Raw genomic sequence first — 19045 nt, 5'->3', positions numbered from 1 at the left:
TGCAACAAGGAGAGCCTCCCGGGGACAGACGAGGTAGGCGACACTGCTCTCCGCACAATTTATACTCAAAGCCTGGATTGCACGCCGTTGCATGGGATACGCGGGATGCAACAGTGTTGAAGGATAAGGCATCCTACCATCCCACGTAACTAACGGTGTTATATATGGGTTCGTTGCGGAACGTTGCAAAATGATTGCATAGTCAAATCCATGAGCTATAACCACTCAAGGTCCATCAACTAAAGAAAAGGATAGGAGTGCACTTCATGGTGTATGGGCAAGTAGATGTAGCACCAGCACAAAGAGAATGAGAGAATGTGAGAGATGAATCCAAAACTAGCAAAGTATGGTAATGACATAGGACAAAGGCAAACAAAGATCTTAAAGAACAAAAGAAAAGGCTAAAAATGATGCAAAGAAAAAGGAGACAAAAATAGAAGCTCCTTGAAAACGTTGTCATGCGGCTAATATACCCCTAGGTGAGGGTGAAGAAGACTATAATTTATGATATGATTTAAGGGAAAGAAGAGCTAATATATCTTTTGCTTAGCTCATGGAATTATATCCAAGATGCACAAGTCAATGGAAAAGGTTGATAAACCCGAAAGCCAAAGAAAAAAAATGAAAGGAACAATCAGAGTGGTAAGTGTAGAAGAGCTTCCCAATATATTGTTGAGATATTTTGCAATCACACCTACTTCAGTCCCTTTGTAAGGAGCAATGAGGGCTCATGACCAAAATCCCATACATGCACGGTAGGAGAAAGTGCCACCACTCAATTCCTATAAAGCATTGTACTTGCACTCGTTTTCTAATGCAATGATAGTACTCTTTTCTTTCCAGTAAAGTATCTATGTCAATGTACACACACAAGCTTGTGTTTATGAGTCCAAGTCTCAATCTTGGAACCTAATTCAGTTGTGTGACAATTTTTCCTTGTCTGGGTCAATGTCTTCATGAGTTTCTTCTTCCTCTTTCAACCTCCATAGCTTTTGCAACTGCCATGCTCTAGATCCCGCATATTTTAATACGGTATCAGAGACCAGTTGGGCATGCTCCTCCAGCTCCATTCTATTCTCATCTAGCTTAGCTTTAGCTTAGTCCAGATGAAGTCTAGGAGCTCATCTCCCACTCCTTCTTCTCCAAATTTCGACCTTGTGGCAGCCATAGCCACCCTACACATATCTTGCTTCAAGCCCTTATAACTCTTCAACCAGAAGAGATCTTGATAAACTTTCTTTTGGATAAGTGTTGTTTTGCTCCTAATTGCCGTGTCCACTAATCAACATTGTCATTTTTCTTAGGATCTATCATGTGGCCTCCATAACCAAGCAATACCTAGGCATCTTGGAGCCTATGGATCTCACACTACAAGACACCATTCATCATGATGTCTTCTCGGGAAATCTTCCTCAACATCAGGCGCATCTCTATGGCACATCATGCTGCAACATTGGCCATCATATGCTTCAGCATTGCTGAAGATTCGTCACGTTGTCAAAATATGTGCCCATGTTGATCGAATGCTTTGATCCATCTCTGTGCAGCACGATTTTAGTTGCCATCTTAGGAGAATGATAGCTCATGAAGTAAGCTTCATCCTCATATAAGAAATTTTCAAAATGATCAAGTATAGCTCCCACAATCAGTAAAAAACCAAGGCTGGGTCAAAACCCTAATCTAGGAAGCCATAGCAAAACTTCACCAAGCTCAAAAATCTCATCATTTTCTAAAATACTTGTTTATGACATCTAATATCTCTTGCATTTCTTTAGGCTATATACCATAGTAATCTCAAATCCTACTCTAGATATTGAGAGCATGGGTTTGGTAGAAATATATAGCCAATGGTGTTGCATCTTCTACTATGAGTAGCAACACTTTATGCACTTGTGAAACCTTTTCATTGGATTTTAACTCAATAACTACATTATATTTTTCAAAATCAGAAAAAGAACAAGTCAAGTTATCCATAATAATATCCTCATCGAGGAAACCATGATCCTTAAACTTGTCACCCATGAAAATATCATATCTTATCAGTTTTAATCATGAATTCAGATCCCATTAAATAGTGCTTCCATTGACGTAAAGCTTGTACTACAGCTAGCAATTCCTTATCATAGGTAGAATACTTGAGTTTAGAGGGCTTAAGCTTGCGGCTAGAGTAGGCTATGGGATGGGAATCTTGCATAAGGATAGCTCCTATTCCAGATCCACTAGCGTCAGTGACTACTAGGAAAAATGGCCTATTAAAGTCAGGGAGTTGCAATACAGGAGCATGTGTTAAGTCATGTTTTAATAAATCAAAAGACTTTTTTTAATTTTCAAACCAATGATATACAATACCTTTCTTTAATAATTTTGTCAAAGGTAATGCAAGCAATTAAAAATTTTTCACAAATTTTCTATAAAAGCTAGCAAGACCTAAGAAAGAAAGTAATTCATGCACATTTTTAGGTATCAGCCAATTCAAAATTGCTTCTATCTTTTTAGGGTCAACTTTAATACATTCAAAATTGCTTCTATCTTTTCTGATTTTGAAAAATATAATGTAGTTATTGAGTTAAAATCCAATGAAAAGGTTTCACAAGTGCATAAAGTGTTGCTACTCATAGTAGAAGATGCAACACCATTGGCTATATATTTCTACCAAACCCATGCTCTCAATATCTAGAGTAGGATTTGAGATTACTATGGTATATAGCCTAAAGAAATGCAAGAGATATTAGATGTCATAAACAAGTGCCCCTAGTCCACGGCCATCGACAGTCCAGGGAATATTCCCTTGCTAACTAGGGGAGGTTCATAATATAGTTAGAGATGCTGATCAGACTATTCTCTCAAGCTATAAAAGGAAGATCCTTCCAAAGCTATCATCAATCTATCTTTCAACTAGTTCGAGTTCTTCTAGCTATCCTTAAGCTCTTCGCCTATTATCTATATAGATCACCATCTATGCTTCAAAGTAGAAGCACATGGGTGGACAGAACCATCTTCGTATTAGTTTGTTTGAACTTAAAGAAGTTTTTATTCTCCTTATAGTTGTTATGTGTTCTCTACTCATTGCTCAAACTCTGCCCGTTGTGCCATGTAAGTTCTACATATGTTTCACCCCTTGCTGTAGAAATAAAATTGAAGTATGAAATCAAAGGAGAAGGAAGTGGGTAAAGTTGAGGTCTCTCTAATGATATAGAGAAGAGGGATAAATGTAATTGAGAAATAGAAGATGATAATAAAAGTATGGAAGGTGATTAGCTTGGCAAAGTTGAGCTCTCTCTAATGATAGAGAGAAGAGGGATAAGCGTAATGAAGAAATCAATGAAAACGTATGTTGAAAGAGATAGGAAATCAGATTCCAATAGAAGATAAAAGAGGTCTTTTGCTTTTATTTAAGAGATGAGAAAGGAATCTCCAAACTTTTAAAGTAAGAGATGAAAAAGAAAAGCAAGAGATTAAATTATATGGAAATCTGAGAAGAAGAGAGTTAATTGGAAGAGAATATAAATCCTTTTATCATAGTGGCCTCACTATAAAGTTGGAAAAAGAAAGCTCAGAATGTAAGCAAGAGAGAATCGTTTAAAAAAAACTCTTCAGTCAATAGTTCTTAGTACATGTATAAAGTTAATGTTAGTGCTACTCATGTAAGTTTCATAACCTTCTTTTTGGGATTTGGACTTAAGGAACATTGAGGTCTCTTGGTAAGAAAAAATTATGAATGTTTATAGTTTACTTAGTTATTTAAAAATACCTTTGATGTTCTTAAATATCTACATAATTATTGGATTTAATAATTAAACCTTGGGTGAGCATGTGGAAAGTGGCAAGCCCAATCTTAATTACTAACTCTTATGGATGGGTGGACACACTCAATCGACTAACTTCTCAATCAAAGAAATTTTAGGAAGAATCATAGGAGCATAATCACCTTTAGTAGGATAGAACCCAGGCTAATACTATCTTAGGGGAGTGAGCTGAAATAATGCTAGGTTAATGGACGCAACTACCCCTCTCTAGAATTAAGTAATTTTTTGCTACTTGCATATTTCATTGGCTGCAAAGTGACAAATCTTAGATGGGTATTAGAATACTATGAGGATGACTCTCTAGGCTTTCTTTATAGACCATGTTTTCGCTAAGTTTGTTCTTCAACATAGTTGCAAACCTTTCAAGTAAGTTGCATGTTTCTCCTAAGGAGATTCCCTTGGATTCTCTAAAAAAACTTAAGAGAATGACTCATTTTTAAAAATTGGGTAAAAAATAACATATAAGTTTCTAATAATTTTAATTTTGTGCATTTCAAAATAAAAACTATTATGACACAAGGATGTTGATTTATAAACTATATCATTTTTAAAGGATTTTTTTTTCTAGAAATTAATAATAAATTAGGCATGATACATTATAATTATCTCAAAACCTAAAAAATTAATTAGTAAAATTTTGATACTTAATTGACAAGAAATTTATTCATATATATCAATCTTGTATGAAAAAATGTGAAAATAACAATTTTCAAATGCTAATATGGGTTAATAACTTCATATGCAAGAAGAGGTGTCCAACTTCTCATGGGTACTCAATAAATCTAACAATTTGCATTGTCCAAGAATGCATAATTTGATGTCAAAGAGCTAGATGGAGACTCTTGAGTTTTACATGTCTGTGGATGCTCTTTAGGTTTTCATTTTATACATGAGGACTTTGATGGAGACTCTTGAGTTTTACATGTCAGTGGATCCTCTTTAGGTTTTCATTTTATACATGAGGACTTTGAAGGTAGAGCATGTTTTTGTTCAACACCTAAGGGTCCCTAGCTCCTTCATTATTATTTTGCCTCAATGCTTGTGCGGTCTTACTTTGTTCAGTAGAAGCATCACATGGGAAAAATGCTATCTTGCTTGGGGTTTGATACGTTAATGTGTTACCCAATTTGCTACCACTATCTCTCTTGCCACCAATTTCAATTTTGCTACTCTTCTTTGTCATGGTAGAGAGGGGAGGCGAATCAAATGGACCGGAGATATCCTATTTAAGAGTATACTCCCATGTTCTCTTTGACTTCTTGCTACTTTCTTTTTGACTCCTCTCTGTGACAAAAATGATTTAAAATTAGTGCAATAATTGCTCAATGTCTCTATTGTCCTTTGTCCATGGATGTGTTAGATGGGTACCTCACCTCTTTTGCAAGAAAATTTTTGAGAGATAGAGTTCTTGTGGTGGTCCTCTTTTCTAAGGCTTTTTGAAATGATCATATTTTTTTACAATGTCAAGTAAGCTTCAACATATCCTTAAAATATTCCATCTTACAAAAGGTCTCAACCTTTATTTTCTAAGGAGGCATCTTTCTTTCCCTCTTGAATGATGCACATATAAGTTCCCTACCATGTAATCGATTCAAATGTCTTCAAATGAGGTAAAATTTAGAGGCTATGTGCCAGATTCATCTTAACACCCAACGTTGAAGGTTTCACAAGTAAAAATCCATATATGCTCTCTATCCATAGTGATAAGGCCCTTTGCAACCATAAGATGATTGTCTTTTTTAGAGATTTTTTTTTTGAAACCATTGGATGCTTTTCATGTAAGTGATACAAAGGGCAATAGAATGTCAGCCAAGCCCACATTTTCTTAAAAATGCCTCCCTGTCCAAAAATAGATTACCCATATACATACTGTCATCGTAGTTGCCCATGTTACTCTCAACATGCAGCTCGATCAGCGTTCCTATTGTCAGAGGTGAGAGTGCATGACCCCTGAGTTTTATAATTATAGAGGGGGTGAGACTTAGACTTAACTCCTCTACATAGCTTGTTCAAATCAACTAAAAGTTGCAGCCATTGAGATTAAGCTGTGCTATCAGCTTTGCAACTAATTGGTTACAATAAAAAAGGCAATCATCCCATGGCACATCCCTCCATATTTTGTCACCTATGGTGCTTCTAGGAGGGACGTGTGAAGGGGAGACGCTTTTGCACATTCTCCCTTAGGTGAATAGTTATGATTTTTCTACATGAAATCTCACTTGCAACTCAATTTTTCTCATCCTACCAATAATAGAAGAGAATAGTTAGCCATTGAGTTATAGAGGGAGTATTTTACACATTGGAGATTGTGATCATCTCTCTTTTTGTCATCTTTTGGTACCCCCATAAAGGATTCAATATATTTTTATTTAAGAACTCAAGGAAACCTTCAATTGTATGAAGATGATGAGCTTATCGAGTCGAGTGTTTATGGGTAAGGAAGATCCAACGAAGTGGCTTGCACATTGTGAATGGTTTATGTTTATGAGTCACATGTTAACTCATGAAGAGAAGCTTTATGATTTTCGTCTAGTTATGCAGGGAGAAGTAAAGATTTGGTATGAAGCTTTGGATGATGCTGTGAAGCAAGATTGGGATAAACTAACAAGTTCTCTTGTATCACACTTCGCTCATCATGAAACAGCAATACAAGTTGATGAGAAGCTTCAACGTCTTCATCAAAATCCAAGAGAGGATTTCCAAAGTTTTCTACATCGATTTGAAGCTCTTTAGTTGAAGATAGGGAAGAATACTCATATTTAACATGAAAACAACCTCAAGCTTGACAAGTTTAAGGCTTGTCTTCACCAAACAGTTTGTGAAAAGGTGGAATTGGAAAAACCACATGTGCACGCCCAGAGCTCAGACATGAGGTCTACATTGTTGGAAACCTTATTTGCAACTCTCCTATGTCTGTTTGTGTCTTTGTACCAAGCCCAAGTAAAGAAAGTGGTTCTATGTTGCCTAGTCAAACATGGGATCTATATTCTTGGACACCTTCTCTCTGGCTCTCCTGTGTCTGTCTATGCCTTTGTGTTCACCCTATACTACGGGTCTCTATATAAAAGGGCCACCCTTTTTAGCGGGTCAGCCCCTACCCCATTATATGGGCGTCCTCTTCATTAAATGGGTCTATAGATTTGTACATAAGACTCCACTTCAATGCAAAATATCTCATCACTCTTCTCCTCGGACTTGTCTAGCCACTCCTTGATTTTTGAATCGATGACTATGGCATGAGACAAGTAACCTGTGCATCATGGTCATGCATCCTCTTACATCCTTGCATTGTTGCCTCCTAGCTATTCCTACAAGTGGCATCCATGGCTATGGTACTAGACAAGCATCTTTGAGGAGATCTATAAGATGAGAAGCTTTCTATCCACACTTGAGTTTTTTGGGTTGATGCGGAGTTATGAATATATCTACCCATCTAGGTCACTTTTCGAGTGCTCACCCATGGATTCCTCTTCTGTGAGTGTTGACCCACTTAATAGATAGTTGTAGGTGACAATGTAAGGATGAAAGAGGATGCACGCTAGGACAAATTGGTACCTCATCCAGTACCATAGCCATCGATCCCAAAGTCAATGAGTGGCTAGACAAGTTCGAGGAGAAGATTGATTAGATCCTTGTGGAAGCCATGATAAAGACCTTGTAAAAAGTCACACTTTTAAGCCTTAGAATGCATAAAATGATGTGCCCTAGTAGACATATACAATGCAAGGATGAAAGAGGATGCACCACTAGGACAAACTAGTTTCTCATCTAGTACCACAACCATTGATCCAAAAGTCAATGAGTGGCTAGACAAGTTCAAGAAGATGACTAATTAGAACCTTGGGGACGCCATGATAAAGGCCTTGTAAAATGTCACACTTTTAAGCTTTGTGCATAAAATGATGTGCCCTAGACATATACATAAGGGTTTGGGAAGCACACATCACAATAGGATCATCCTAGCATCAATAAACATCACCTTTGACTACTCCTCGAAGGAAAAACATATTGTATCCAAACTCCAACTACGTAGTGTCTTATGCTTTGAAAAATTGAACTTGTATATCTAGGCAAAAGAAAATGCATTGTACCTTCAAAGGGATTAAACCATAGAATTATTCATTTATGAACCCACAGCACCATTGAGATCTTGTTTTCCTTCATTCACATATTCAAACGTTTAGTTGCAAGAAGCTTCAAATCTCACAACTATGGTGAATATCCCTATCCTCAATTGTCAATAGCACCTTCATAAAACATAGCATGTGGCATAAGAAGTCATGGAAGATCCCAAAGAGCTCACTCGTGAGTATCATTTCCTTGCAAACTCGCCACCCTTTCTTTTAGAAACAATCATGGACTCCTCAACATGCTACTCTTCAACATTGAACAAGGCATCGTGCTGCATTTGCTAGGGCCCCCAAGATAATTACAACCATAGCTCCTCATAGGTTTATTGTGGCTAAAACTTTCCAAAACAGTAGCTAGCATGTCTCTTTCACACATCCATAATTTTCAAGCTTGACATTATTGTAATGAGCCTTTCAAGCTCCCCCCTAATGAACCCTCAATCTCAAGGCTGATAACCTATGTCTTCTAGCAATAAGGCCCCCTAGGGATTTCCTCCTACTCACATGACTATGTTACCAAAGACTGTAGAACCCTCGGCTTCAATTTGTGTAGTAGGCTAGTCTCCGACTCTAGTAGTGTATCCCCCCAAGATAACCATAGCCTCGGATACTTGTGGAATTATTCCAATCACACCTTATTGATCTAAGATGTATATTTCTTTAAAAATATAGCAACATGGCTACTAAACTACCTCTTGTTTTCTCTTATTCTGTAGGTAGTTCTACTTTTCCAAGTGGCTGAGTCATAACAGCGGCACCTTCATATTGCAACTCCATCTCAATCCATGTATTTGGGCACTCTCTCATAAAGCCTCACGATCTAAAGATATGGCATCCTCAAGACCCTAGTGATTACACCATACTCAAGACACAAAGTTGCAATACAAGTTGGCAATTCGAACATCAAATATATAACCCTTTTTTTGTACAAAATTTGTTACTGGAAATGTAAAAGCATGAAATGATTTGATTTAGGAAAAACAAATAAATACTACAATTTGTATATAAGCTAGAGTGATGATTATAAAGAAAAACACCTACCTACCAACCTCTTAAGGGTAGGATGCCCAAATAAAACAAGGTAGAAGAGGGAGCACACCTCATCAAATAGCCATGCATAGTGGGCTATGAATTTATTAGGCACTTTAACAAAAATTATTTTATCATTGTAGCCTCCCTGTAAAGTTGTAGAAAGAAATCTTATGATGTAAGTAAGAGAAAAGCCTTGTGAGAAGACTCTTCCAAAGTGTTTTCCCTTTTTTTTTGGGGGGGGGGGGGGGGGGGTGGATTGAAAGGAACATCGATGTCTTTGGGTAGGAAAATATTTTACATGTTTTTGTCATGTAATGGTAATTTATGATGTGTTGATATTCTTGCTAAAAGGAAGAGGTTGTGATGAACTTTGTTTGAAAAAGAAGAATTGAAAAGAGTTTCTTCTTGATCCTAAGCTTTGAATAGTTTTATATTTAAAAAAAATCTTGGATCCAAAAAATCAAGAGTTATTATAGTAGTTACAAATCCATAAAAACCTATTGAGAAAAAAGGAGCATGCTTTCCATGTGTGTCTCATGCCCCAAGCTAAATATTCTTGGTAATAAAAGCTACAACCAAACAAACAAACAAACAACAATTTAAAATAAAAATACAACAAAAGACCTTAGATCCTTACTTTGATCACTAGGAAGAAAACCTATGAAACAAAGTAAAATAAAGTCCAACCTAGAGACCATAAAGAGAATAGGAAAATATGTTCCAAGAATAGAGAGTGAGACCCTACACTCAGAATATTATGAAGGATAGATTATGGGTTGTGATCATAGATTACACTTCATCCTTAGAAACAATGAATGGTGGTAGATAAAAGAGTTTTTTTTTTGGCATTCAAGATTAGGGCCTTCCTAGAAATGATTGCTTCTAGATTTTGTATCATCTCAAAGATAAGATAAATCATTAGAGTGAACCAGATAGTTTGAATATATGGATGAACCCCACTATCTCTAAAAGAATTAGAGTATGAGCAATACCCTTTTACAAGGAAAAGAGCACTCTAGGGTCTTAGGAAAGTGGATCAACATGGAAAACCTCAACTTCTCTTTTTCTATGAAAATGTACATGTTATATATGGGTTTGTTTCAAGTCTTTGAGTTTTTTTTACCTACTACTTGGGTTTAAAAAGCTAGTTGTCAAGGGCAAAAGTTTAGTTGCAGTTTTCTTTTGTGGTGTAATCGTAATTTGAATGTATAAAGTGCATTTAAGAGGAATGTGAAAGGAGGAAACACACTTTGAAATCCAACTCAGACTGAAAGGAAAGTTTGAAGCATGGTTCGAGATCTTGAGAGAATTTTCCAAATAAGTTCCGAACGAAAGATTGTGAAGCAAGAAACCATGGAAGTGCACCTAACTAAGGGAAGCCAGGATCTTTTGAAAGAGATCGAGGAAGAAACTATCTAAGGGTTTAATCAAAGAAGCGTTTTGCCAAGGAAAGAGCCACAATTGTTCCCTACAATCTAATGATTGAAATGTGAAACGAGAAAGTTTAACAAAACCCTCAAAAGATTCTCAAAAGTTTGTATGCAGAAGGGCGGAAAGTGTTTGACAAATTGCTTGTTAAAGACATTGTCTCATGGACTGTAATGATAAAGGCATACGTTGATAACCATGAGGGCAATTTGGCTTTACAATGTTTTGAGGAAATGAAAGAGCAGGGTATATCTGTGGATACTATCCTAGTTGTTCTCTGGTTAAAAGCTTGTGATACTACTCAAGCCTTGGAAACAGGTCGAGAAATACATGCAGAGTTGAGGAAATCAGGGCTGGAAAAAAACATTTTTGTTGGTAACATACATCCAGAGTTTAGGGCTGTTCCTATGCAATCCATAGAGTAGAGGGATGAGGATATTCAACCACCAGAGTGCTGAATTGTTGATTTACAACAAGATTTGAGTAATGCAGAGGATCATAATGAAGCCAGGGTTGACATGAAATACAAGACTGTGGATAAGAAGGTGAAGCCGGTAGCTGTACCGCTTCCACCTGACAGTGATCAGCAAATAGAGAGGGCTGCCAAACAGTTAATTTTCAACAGAGACTCTTGCTGAATTAAAAATTGAAAATGGTGATTTCTTGCTACCCACAGAGAAGCAATGCTTTCAGGATATGCTTGAGTGACATGGAAGGGGGTTTGCTTTTTTCTCGCATGAGATTGGATGTGTGAATCCAGATATTGTTGCTCCTATGGTGATCTTTACTATTCCTCATAAACCATGGAACCTCTAACCTATTCCAGTGCCTAAGGCACACCTGCCAAAGTTAATTGACTTGTGGAATGAGAAAATCAGGATGGGAATCCTAGATCCGTCATCTGCACCATACTCAAATAGGTGGTTTACGGTTCCAAAGAAGAATGGTACTCTCCGATTTATACAGGACATGCAGCCAGTAAACATAGTTATTATCAGAAATGTTGGTATAGGTCCAATTGTGGATGAGTTTGCAGAAGCAGTTGCTGGACGTGACATCTATTCTTAAGGTGATCTGTATTCGGGATATGACCAGTTTCAGCTGGCTTTGGAAAGCATGGACATAACCACTATGAGAACTCCTATTGGGCTTGTCAAGATGTGTACCTTGCCTCAAGGTGCCACTAATTCTGTTGCGCATATGATGAATGCCATGCATAAGGTCCTTCGTGAGTATATACCTCAGCTTACCATGCCTTTCTTGGATGATGTGCCCATTAGGGGGTGTGCAGAAGAAGAGAAGAATGAGAGTCTAAATGAGCAGGGATGCAAATACTTTGTGGCTGATTATATTTCAGCTTGTGAGAAGATTTTGGCCAGGTTAGAAGAAGTGACCTTGACACTATCAGGGCAAAAATCTGTTTTTGGAGTAAATGAGGTTGTCATTGTTGGACATATGTGTGGGTATTATGGCAGGAAACCTTCACCTGAGAAGGTGGATGCTATAGGCAAGATTACAGAGTATTGTTCTACCACTTCAGAGGTACGGAGATTCATTGGAGCCTGTGTGTTTTACATGATTTGGATTTCCCATTTTACACACATAGCAGATTGTTTATATCAGCTGCTTCGAAAGGGGCAAAAATTTTATTGGGATGAGAGCCACACTAGAGCCATGCAAAAATTGAAGAAGTTATTGCAGATTGCTCCTACTCTCAGGAAAGCAGATTATAATTGCGGAAGGCCTATTGTATTGACAGTTGACACTAGTCCAATTGGCATAGGTTGGGCTGTGGGTCAAGATGATGCAGATGGAAACATGTATGCTATTCGGTTTGGGGCGAAAGTCCTAAATGAGAGACAGAGGAGGTTTCTGCAAATCAAGAGGGAATTATTGGGAATTGTTATGGCTTTCAAATGTGACAAGGAGTACTTTATTGGAGCCTCAGTTGTGGTAGAGACAGATTGCTTGCCATTGATAGGTATGATTATGAGTTGCTCTACTTCGGATATAGCTATGCTGAGATGGATTGCATACATCAAGTCATTAAATCCAGAATCTAAACACATAGCAGGGAAGGATAATCCAGTGGCAGATATGCTGTCTAGAGCCAGATATGATGATGAGGAGACACTATTTGCAGAAGAGGATGATGCAAAAATTTCAGTCGCTATGGTTGATCATGTTTGTCATGTCTATGATATTGTGGCTTTTATAGAAGAACTCTATGTTGGAGATTGGTTGCAAATTGGCAAATATCTTAGTACCCTAAGCAAAAGAGATGAATGGACAGATAAAGAGTTCAAGAAGATAAGAAGAAAAGCCTATGGTTATTTCATGAAAGATGGATTTCTTTGGAAGCACCCGAAGAAAAGAGGTGGATTACCATTGCGGGTTGTCTGCGATAAAGAGACCCAGTTACATGTGATGAGGGAGTTTCATAAGAGTCCTTGGGCTGGTCATAGAGGAGTGTGGGCTACTTATGAGAAAATCAAGGAGAAATATTGGTGGAAAGACATGTACAAAGATGTTTCTCACTTTGTAGAGACTTGTAGAGACTATCAGATGTATTCCGTAGTGCGTCATCGAGATGAGCTTCATCCAACCTATCCACTATGCGTTCATTACAAGTGGGTAGTTGACTTGGTTACTATGCCAATGGGTCTATGGCAGATGAGGTATATTGTTTTGGCTAGAGAGGATCTTACCAATCATGTTGAGGGTAGACCTTTGAGAACGAAGACCACTAGTGCAGTGTGTAAGTTCTTATTAGAAGAAATTTTCTGCAGGTATGGCTGTGTGGGTAAGGTCACTGCAGATCGTAGAGAATTGGATGCAGATGAAGCTAGGGAGTTTTTCTCTCAATTAGGAATCAAGTTGACTCTAACCACATCATATAATCCAGAGGAAAATGGAAAGAGTGAAAGAGGGCATCCGCCGATAGTGAAAGCATTAGCCAAAGCATGCAGAGGAAGGTTTGGAGAATGGCCGAGACTTCTACCATTTGCTTTGTGGGTTGATCGTACGACTCAGTGTTACCACAGGATATATGCCCGCAGAGTTGATGTATGGTCAGGAACTGATTATGCCGACTGAGACTTGTGCTTTGACTTGGTCAGTTTTACCTTGGCAGGAGGATTTGATGAGAGAGGAACTTTTAGCTCTTCGGATTTGGTAGTTGGAGAGAAGACCAGAGGATATTCAACTAGCTATTGACAGGTTGAAGGTTGCTAGACTAAGAAATAAGGACAGGTTTGACAACAGGCATTGATTGCGGCCTAGAGCAATAGAAGAGGGAGACTGGGTATTAGTCTTTGATAGCAGCCTTGAAAACCAGCATACTGCACTTTGGAAGATAGTGAAAAGATGGTTTGGGCCGTACATAGTCAGACATGTCTTTGATAATGCAACATATGAGCTAATAGAATTGGATGGGACAGTGCTTAGAGTGCCTATTGCAAGAAAAAGAATCAAGATTTTCAAGAAAAGAGATGATGAGGATTATGCATTGGAAGAATTTGCAAGAGAAGAGCAACGAGAAGAAACTCCAATAGAAGAGACAGATGATATGACAAATAATCTTGGTGATATACCGGAAATACACAATGAAGAGATTGATCTATTCGTGGATCTTGATGATAATGATCATGGATAGTTGGCCCATCCGGAGGATGCACAGGATCAGAGGGGGTGGATGTCATACTACTGCGCATTCGAGGTGTGGAATCCACCAAAAAGTTGTGTGTGACATTTGTTACTTTGTACATACTTAGTTGTTGTGTTTGCATTTTTGTTTTGCGTGCCAGTATAGTGGAGAGGGGTTTGGAAGTGAATATATTTGTGGGAAGCATAGTGGTGGAGATTTTTGGGAAGTTTGGCTCAGTTTCAGAAGCACTAGAAGATCGATTACCATCTACCTTGGATCTTGCAATGGAGGTGAAGAGGAAGAAGAAAGACTGAGCTTGTACATTCAAACTTTGCAAGGGGTTGTTGTTCATAGTCTTAAGGGGCACAAAGATATCGTGTATTGTGTGGCCTATTCAAGGGATGGTAAAAGATTTGCATCAGGAGGAGCGGACAAGACAGTGATTACCTGGATCTATAAAGCCTCGGGCATAGATCTGGCCAGATTTGCTAGTAGATCAGTGAACTACACTTGCAATCAATTTGTTAATAATGCAAATATATGCTGAAAGTATAAATCAAGTGAAGGCCATTTTGCAGCATATGTGGAACATGGCCTTGGTGATGAGGCACTAAAATGTTCTCAACAAATGCAACTTGAAGGTTGCAGCCTTGATCCCATCACATTCGTTTCCATCTTGAAGGCATCTAGTATCACAAGAGCTCCAGAAACAGGTTATCAAATACATAGAGAAGTAATTACTAGGGGATTTGGAACAGATGTGTACATGGGCAGCACACTGGTAGACATGTACATCAATTGTGGATCATTGGCAGAGGCATGCCAAATTTTTTATGCACTACCTGTTCAAGATGTAGTTGTCTGGTCTGCATTGACTGCAGGATACGCTGAACATGGTCTCAATGAGGAAGTACTGGAATGTTTCCAACATCTACAGCTGGATGGTATTTCTGCAGATGCTGTCACATTTATTATCTACTTGAAAGCATGTGGCAGTAGAGGAGCTGTAAAAGCAGGTCGAGAGATCCATGCTGAGATCAGGAAATCAGGATTAGAAACAGATCTTTTAATAGGAAACACGCTGATAGACATGTATGGCAGATGTGGGTTGTATGCAGAAGGGCGGAAAGTGTTTGACAAACTGCTTATTAAAGACATTGTCTCATGGACTGTAATGATAAAGGCATATGTTGATAACCATGAGGGCAATTTGGCTTTACAATGTTTTGAGGAAATGAAAGAGTAGGGTATATCTGTGGATACTGTCCTAGTTGTTCTCTGGTTAAAAGCTTGTGATACTACTCAAGCCTTGGAGACAGGTCGACAGATAAATACAGAGTTGAGGAAATCAGGGCTGGAAAAAAACATTTTTGTTGGTAATACATTGATTGGCATGTATGGGAAGTGTGGATCTGCAGAAGGACGAGAGGTGTTTGATCAGTTGCTTGTTTGAGATGCAGTGTCATGGGCTGCATTGGTTGCATCTTATGCTCAGCATGGGCTTGGTGCATAAATTTTAGATTGTTTTAAACAAATGGTAGTGGAAGGTGTGTCTATGGGTGCCGTTTAATCTCGCAGAACAACAGGGGGATTATCAATTGCGATCCCAGCAGAATTGGGGATTCTTTCCTTCTTCTCCTCTGCTACTACTGATCAGTAGAGGATTCCTGAACGTATTGTCCATGCCAGAGGTACCAGCGCAAAGGGCTTCTTTGAAGTGACTCATGATATTTCACACCTCATATGTGCAGATTTCCTACGTGCTCCTGGTGTGTAGAGACCATTACTTGTCAGGTTTTCAACTGTGATTCATGAGCGAGGCAGTCCTGAGACACGGTTTTGCTGTGAAATTCTACACTAGAGAAGGAAACTTTGACATGGTGTGGCAAATGGTCCAAAATTGTTCGAAAGCTTCCAGATCCTAAAATTCAGTGCTACTCCTGTTGAGAAAGAAGTCCTCTTTATGCTGACTGTTCTTTCTTTCAGCAAATGAAAGAGCTATCTGCACTTCTAAGTGGCAGAATTTTGGCAAAGTGCCAGGAGGAGTAAAAAGCAAGGACAGATTATGATGTGGAAATTACTGAACAGCCATAACAGATTCTACTTCCAGATGATAACTGCCAATGATTGATACAATGATGCTGATTGATGCATTACTTCTGGTTTTGATTAAACACTCTTTCTACAGTAATCTTCCACTGCTTGCAACCAAGTTCTGCTTCACCAAGGCTTAAACAATTGGGTCAAACCTTTGGAATTGTGCGAAATTGACAATTACCTGCATGTTTACCACTCATTACTTCCAAAACCCCTGAGAAACCATTGATGGATCTGGTCTGATTTGCCATTAAATCACTCTTCTGTACCTGAATACAAAGATGTCTTCTTGATCCTATTCCAACCTCTTAGATCTTAGTTCAGATTACTTTGTTCCTTTTGGGAGAGACAGGCTATTTATATGACATGAGTTTTTGTCAAGATGTTTATTGGAGATGCTCCCAATCAGATGTAGCTGATTGTATGTCTCATATTATCTGAAATTGAGCTTTCAAATTGAATCTGATCTCACTAGATTGATCTTCTATCTTGAAATTAGACAAGGTCCTCCGTGGTTGCGACTTTGCTTTCGAAAACCCTTCGACAGCGCCTCGACTAGTATGTGGTGCATTTCGTGCTCACACATGCATCTCTGCAACAATCTGTCTTGCCCTAGCTGATAGAGTTGGCCTATTATTAACTAATAGGGTTGGATTTTGAGAATGAGTCGCCTCAGTCAGGCCTTTTCTATGGGTTGGTCAAGTAGTCTATACTCAAGCACTTGAACCATGTTGTATGCCTAGTATGGCATCAAGTTGGTTCTAAACATGTCTCTTTCGCTAGTAGATAGGGTGTATAGATGTGCATCTAGCAATTTGTCTCCAATGCCCTATCATCTAACGACTTCTCACCTGGGTATGTAAGACATATGATTAGCCATATAGTGTTTCTTTCCCTTGCGTACGATGAAAAAGAAGTCAAATTCAAGAAGCAAAAGTAACCGTCGAGCTATATGCATCCTATAGCGCAAGGTTTGTTTACTAGATACAGCAAGGCTTGATGGTCAACAAAGAAAATAAAGGGCATAGCCAGAAGATAATGCTGAATTTTCTTTATGAAAAACACCATCACTAGCCCCTCTCCTTTGTTTGTGTGAGTAATTCATTTCTGTATAACTATGAGTTATTTGCTAGCAAATTTTAGTAGATAGTCGAGATTGTGGTCACCTAGCTAGCACAACACAGCTCCTAGTGTGGATTTCGATCACCAGGATGATTGTCCCTCTTGGTAGCAGCGTTTAACTTCTTGTAGTTGACGCACACTCTAATCTTTCCATTCTTCTTCAGTATGGTCACTATAGGCGAGACCCAATCTGTGTGCTCAATCTCATAAATGAAACGTGCCCTTAGCAGCTTGTCAATTTCTTTCTTGATAGAGTGAGCATGCTTGGGATTCATAGGGTACGATCGCTACTTTTGATCAGCATTGCATCGGGGGTCATGGGGATATTATGAGGTACGACACTTGGATCTACCCCTTTCAGCTCATCGAGGGACCAAGCAAAGACATCCATGTACTCTCACACAAGAGGGCAATGAGACTTTCTTCCTCTTCCTTGGTCAAGGAATCCGCAATAAAGACAAGTGAGGGTATCTCCCCTTCCTTAGGGAGATTAACCTCATTGACTTTGGTTAGCACCTCTATTAGTTCGCTTGCTTGCCCTTGTCATTTGGCTCCTAGCAAGATCACTACCCTCTTGCCTTTCTTAAACTTAGTAAATTGCTTTGGCAAGTCTTGTGGTTTCCTTTGATCTTCAGCCTGTATATCCCTAGACTACTTGTGTTGTTCTTCCTTCAACCTTCGACGCCTTAGGTGGAGTGGCAAGTCCCCTTTGGTGCATCTGGTCTTAGGTGGTTGTGGCACCTCAAGATCATTGTGTGAACTTACCTCTGACTCATCACCGGTCAACTTGTACAACAACTCAAATTTGACAAGAGAAATTTCCTATGATTTATAGAAATTCAAAGAATAAAGAGAATTTGAACTCCTAAGGTGTTAGAAGGTTGAGTTTTATTGGGTATCCAAACCAACAAGCATTAACCAAATCTTTGTACAAGGTCTTCAAAAACCCAAAGTTAGGGGTTTTTAGGATTTTCACAAAAAGCATCACACCATAAAGGTGAAGGGAGTGAGCCCTAAAGTGAAAGCATGGAGCAGAAGCAAGAGCTATGGTGGAAGAAGCAAGAGTAAGAGAGAGAGACACACATAAGATATGGGAACTCTACTAGTCACAATGTGTGATTACTCTTTCCTTTATTCAAATGTCATTGAAAGAACAAAGAATGAAGTGACAATGTGATGAGTATCCACCACTTGCAATGTATAAGTGTGCGGGTATGTAGGTACTGCCAGTGTAACTAATATACGAGTGGCTAGACATAGGCACCTTTATCCCCAACAACCTTCCACTTAAAGGAAAGTTTTCCCACTAATGAGGAGAGAATAAGAAAAAAGTGACAAAGTACAAATCTACATTATTACCACAAGATGAGAAAAGACGTCATCTCATCCAATGGCCATCAACTTCCTAAGGAAGGAAAAATGCTCCACCGCTGCTGCTGAGAGACTTTTATTGAGCATATCTTTATGATTTTGATTACTTGAGATCTTGACAAGCTCAATAAACTTATCCTCAATGACCTCTTGAATAAAGTGGTAACACACCTCAATGTGCTTCATTTTCACATGAAAGACTGGATTCTTGGCTGAGTGAATAGCACTCATAGAACCTGAATATAGTGTAGGGATTGCATCAATAATACCAAGGTCTTTGCCACCACTAGATAGCCTAAGGAAAGGCTTCCCTTGCAAGTCTTAGTGGCAGCAATATAATCTGCCTCTATAGTAGATAGGGCGATGTATTTCTGCACCTTCGACATCCAAGAAACAACACCTTCAGCAAAGAT

At 38.6% G+C, this 19045-nt stretch overlaps 1 pseudogene; it reads left to right on the top strand.

Moving 5' to 3' along the window:
* LOC148008599 (pentatricopeptide repeat-containing protein At4g18520, chloroplastic-like) overlaps positions 1 to 15495 on the top strand; it is a 52394-nt pseudogene extending 36899 nt beyond the window's left edge.
* The last annotated feature ends 3550 nt before the right edge of the window (positions 15496 to 19045 follow it).

The sequence above is a fragment of the Lygodium microphyllum genome, unplaced genomic scaffold (assembly GCF_053477565.2).
Source record: "Lygodium microphyllum isolate KBCC unplaced genomic scaffold, Lygodium_microphyllum_v1.1.10 scaffold_121, whole genome shotgun sequence".
In the NCBI taxonomy this organism is placed as follows: domain Eukaryota; kingdom Viridiplantae; phylum Streptophyta; class Polypodiopsida; order Schizaeales; family Lygodiaceae; genus Lygodium; species Lygodium microphyllum.
The sequence above is the reverse complement of the archived record's forward strand: the minus strand, read 5'-3'. Positions and strand labels throughout refer to the sequence as shown.